This window comes from Salminus brasiliensis, chromosome 25 (genome assembly GCF_030463535.1).
Source record: "Salminus brasiliensis chromosome 25, fSalBra1.hap2, whole genome shotgun sequence".
NCBI classification, from domain to species: Eukaryota; Metazoa; Chordata; class Actinopteri; order Characiformes; family Bryconidae; genus Salminus; species Salminus brasiliensis.
This window is the reverse complement of record NC_132902.1, coordinates 8,710,669-8,715,668: the sequence shown is the minus strand read 5'-3', so window position 1 is coordinate 8,715,668 and position 5,000 is coordinate 8,710,669. Positions and strand designations below refer to the sequence as shown.

The 5,000-nt window shown below is 46.0% G+C and overlaps 1 pseudogene; it reads left to right on the top strand.

The window, feature by feature from the left end:
• Nucleotides 1-4,954: 4,954 nt before the first annotated feature.
• Nucleotides 4,955-5,000, top strand: part of LOC140548466 (U2 spliceosomal RNA) — a 176-nt pseudogene continuing 130 nt past the window's right edge.

Sequence of the window (5,000 nt, the reverse complement as noted above, 5' to 3'; positions counted from 1 at the left end):
CATTTGGAACTGCTCGTGGCGAGTTCCCATTAAACAATGGGAAGACCCGAGCAGTTACCTAGGCTTGAGACAAATACCGTCTATGATAGTGTTGGGTGAAAATCGCGGTTACATCTATTATCAAGGGATGCCCAAACTGTGTCGCAAGTGCGGCAAGTTTGGACATCTTGCCGAAGCGTGCCAGGAAATCGTGTGTGGGAAGTGTAGAGAAATTGGGCACACTTTCGAGGAGTGTCCCAATGGCAGACGGTGTAATCTTTGTGGAGAATCTTCCCATCTCTACAGAGATTGCCCCAAATCTTTTGCCAACAAGCTGAAGGCAAGCAAAATGGCCGCCAGGCAGCATGGTGAGGGGGAGAAAGAGAAGGAGAAGAAAATGGAGGAGGAGGGGGCGGTCCCTGGGGTTTTGGCGGGAGATTTGAATCCCCAGCCAGCCCCAGGGATTGGCCAAGAAACAGGGGGCGGAGCTAACGTCCAGACAGAGTCTGAGCAGGAACTGGAGGCCACCCCCTCCAAGCTGGTTCAGGAACAGGTCGTGCAGCAGCAGCAAGAGGAGGAAGAAAGCACTTCCTCCCTGATCACGGTGCCGGAGGTGAGTGTGGCCTCCAGTGGGAGTGGGTCTGACGGCTCGCTCCCCAATGCTCAAGTGGGCAAAAGGCCCGCGGGGTCTCCTCTGCCAGAACTGGCAGAGAAGAAACAGAAGGCAACACAGGATCCAGGCAGTTCCTCCTCGGAAGGTCTGGATCGCCTGTGGCCCGATGAGTCCCCTAATGAGGTGTCTTTTCTTCATTTTCAGTTAAAGACATCCACACCCAGGACTCTACAAGAGCTTCGCTCTGTAGGCCTGGAGGCTGGAGACACCGGCCAACCTCCTAACCCCAGAACAGTGGGGGTAAAAGAGGAGCAGGTGTCACAGGAAATTATGTGATTTTAAAATGCCTTTTTAATCTTTTATTTATGTAGTCTTTTGTTTTATTTTCATGGTCTTTTAATTATATACCTGTCTTTTAAAACCTACACTGCTCATGGCTCTCACTATTTCAACGATCAATGTTAGGAGTGTGAGAGCCTCCACTAGAGCAGAGAGTGTCTTGTCCCTTTTAAAAGATATAAAGTCAGATGTGTTTTTACTACAAGAGTGTGCTTTACCGTTCCTGAAGACATACAGAGCTTGGGAGCAGCGTTGGGCTGCCGGTCCCTCTCTCTGGAGCGGTTCACACTACAATAGAGCCGACGGTGTAGCTATTTTAATAAAGAACCCTCACATCTTGGTGAAGGGCAGCACTGTGGTGAGGGATGGACGGGCTCTTTTAGCAAATTTGACTTTTTTAGGAAGGGATTTTAACATTCTTAACGTGTATGGTTTTAATGATAAAAACGACAGGTATAAACTTTTAGAAGACCTGCAGCCCCACATGCTGGGGAGGGTGCCATTAGTAGTGGGAGGGGATTTTAATTGCGTTTTATCAAGAAAAGATAGAAAACGAGTAGGGGACGATTTCAAATTAGACAAAACGTCAGTTTTATTGCAGGGCTTAGCTAAGGATTTTAAGTTAGTCGACTGTTACAGGAAAATGCATCCAGAGGAGGAGGGCTTCACCTGGTTCAGTGGTGACTGCACCCGAGCCTCCCGCATCGACTACATTTTTACAAGAGACTGCCCGCCAACTGATGCAACATTGACCCCCCTCTGTTTTTCAGATCACCTCATGCTATCGTGCACCCTGTCTCTCCCCACCGGTGTGACTGTAGGGGGAGGGCTGTGGAGACTGAACTGCTCCCTGTTACAAGATGAAGGAATAGTTGAGAGCTACAGGGAGCAGTACAGTCTCTGGCAGACCCTCCAAGACTGTTTCGATTCACGGGCACAGTGGTGGGAAATGGTTAAACACAGGACAAAGATGTTTTTTAAAAAGATAGGAAGATTAAAAAAGAATAGAGAAAGACGACGCATGATGGGGCTGCAAAAAAGACTACAACGATATTTTAACCTTTTAAACAGAGGCATTGATTTTAGTGAAGAAATAAAAGAAGTTAAAAGGGAAATGTCAGTTTTAAATGAAATAAAAAGTAAAGGTACAATTTTAAGAAGTAAAGAAAAAGAGGTTGAAGAAGGAGAAAAATGCACACGCTACTTTTTTAAGAAAATTTTATCTAGGGGGGGAGGGATTACAAAAATAATAAAAGAAGGGAGGGAAGAAATAAAGACAGATGGGATTTTAAAAGAAGTGGAAAGTTTTTATGAAGATCTTTATAATGAGAAAAGTGTGCACACTAAAACTACGGAGGAAGTCTTAAACTTTTTAGAAAAACAAATAAAAAGTCAGGATGTTTTAACAATAAATTTTACAGGTGAGGAAATTTTAAAATGTCTTAAAGGTTTTAAAAAGTGTAAGACTCCGGGAGAGGATGGACTCCCCGTGGAATTTTATTTGACCTTTTGGGACATTTTATCAACGGACATTCTGACTGTTTTTAATGAATTTGAAAAGTATGACCGACTCCCAGACAGTTTTAGATCAGGGATAGTTACCTTACTTTTTAAGAAAGGCGAAAAGACTGACCTAAAAAATTGGAGACCTATTACCCTTTTAAATGTGGATTGTAAACTTTTTAGTAAACTTTTATCTAGACGTATGTCGACTGTTTTAGAGGACGTGATCCACCCGGATCAAGCCTGCGCCGTGCCAGGAAGGAGGATCACCGACAGCCTAGTGTTGGTCAGAGACGCCATCTGTTTTGCGAGAGACAGAAACATTCGGCTTATAGTCCTAAATTTAGACTTTGAAAAAGCCTTCGATCGGGTCTCGCACCAGTACCTGCTCCAGGTACTGCAAAAAATGGGTTTCCCTGGGAGGTTTTTAAAGTGGGTGGGTCTGCTTTACACAGATATAAGCAGCCAAATTCTGGTAAACGGGCACCTCACAAAGGCGATCAGAGTTCGCTCTGGCGTCCGCCAAGGGTGTTCGTTATCTCCGCTCCTGTACGTTGCGTGCATTGAGCCACTGGCGCAGATCTTGAGAAAGGATAAATGGATCAAAGGACTGGACTTGCCAGGCGGACTGACGGCGACCTGTACTTTGTATATGGACGACGTCACGCTTTTATGTTCCGACGTTTTATCGGTCCAAAGAGCACTGGACTTGACTGACTGGTATGGAAGGGCCTCGGGCGCTAAGCTCAATAGGAGCAAGTCCGAGGCCCAGCTCTTTGGACCTTGGGGAAACATAGGCGCTGACCTGGATTTGGATTTTAAAGACAAAGATATTAAAATTTTAGGTATTAAATTTGACGAAGAGGGTGGCGGACGGGGCAACTGGACTGACGCGCTAGGGAAAGTCAGGCAACGGTTGGGTTTTTGGGGACTAAGACAGCTGACGATAGAGGGCAAGGTTTTAATAATCAAAGCTGTCATTTTACCTTTGCTTTTACTGTTGTGTTCTGTTTTTAGTCCCCCAAAGTTTTTTCTTTTAGGATTGGAGAGAGCGGTGTTTTATTTCCTGTGGGGGTCCAAGTGGGAGAGGCTGAGGAGGGCGGTGGTAAAGAAGAGGAAAGAGAACGGAGGGAAAGGGCTCCCAGACCCCCACCTGTTTTTAGGAAGCAAGTTCGCTGCTTTACACATAAAGTATGCGACGAACCCCTCCAGAGACAACAAGACCGCCGCTATGGCAAAGTTCTGGATGGGGTCGTACTTGCGAAGTATAAAGATTTTACAAATTGATTTAAGAACACCCGTCTCTTTTAATCTTTCTAAAGAATATGATTTTATTAGAAAGTTTTTAAGAAAATATGATTTGGAAAAGGAAGATTTTACGGTTTTAACTAACGCAAAGTCTCTTGTCTCTCTTGTGCAGGATCGGGAAGAGGTGAGCCCAGTTCCCGGCCTCACACTAAGTGAGGCCAAGGCAGTTTGGAGGAACGCAGCCCACCCCGCTCTCCAGAACAAGCACAAAGACCTGTCGTGGATGGTGGCCCATGAGATCCTCCCGGTCAGGGCCGTGATGCACTCCCGGGGAATGGCATCCAACCCCACGTGCCCACGGCCGGGGTGTGGCGAACCAGAGACCGTGAGGCACGTGCTCTGGGAGTGCAGTGTGGCGAGGGACCTGTGGGCCATAACCGGTCCCCTGCAATGCCCGAGCCTGCCAGCAGGGGAGGTCCAGCCGTCTGTTTACCGGCTAGCGGTAAACGGGGTGGGCCAGGGCATAGACCGACTACCAGCTGCAGAATTCACAGCGCTCTGGCTCACCCTTAACGGCGTGAAGGCCGCCCTGTGGACCTCCCGCAACCTGCTGGTGGGGAAGCGAGTGACGGTGCCCCTGCACGCTCTATCTGCGCTGGTCACATCATCGCTGCAGGGGACACCGCACGCCGACATTCGGAGGAGGGGACCGGGGTCACACGCAGGGGGGTCCAGACCACCACGGTCACTGGCTCCCGTAGATGCACCCGGCAAGACCGCAACCAAGAAAGGAGCAGCGGGCACAGGGGAGGATCTCCGCTGAGCCCCGACACTGAAGATTCGCGACTTCTGGGGAGCGAGGTGGTGCCAGCTTGATAGTGGCTCACCCCGGTCCTGCACAAAGAGACTGTTTTAGTAAAGACTTTTAAACTGAACTGATTTTACTGAATGAATATTTATTTGTTTATTTATTTATTTATTGAATATTTATTGTCTTATTTATTCCATTTATTTATTGAAACTTGTATAAGCTTTTATTGTAATTGTATTTCACTTTTTAAAGAAAACCTAACTGGACTTTTACACACACATACACACGAAAGCTTTTATTGAATGTTTTTACTGATTTTTGCTCTTAACTGACTTTTATGTGTAAAAATGATCTTATGTGTGTATGAAATTATTTATTAAGATGAAATATGATTGTAAAAAGAAAAGCTTTAAAAATGTTGTAAAATGAATGAAATGGAAATTATTTGAAATTGTGACAATAAAACTTTTTTCGAAAGAAAAAATCTGTTCTTATCAGTTTAATATC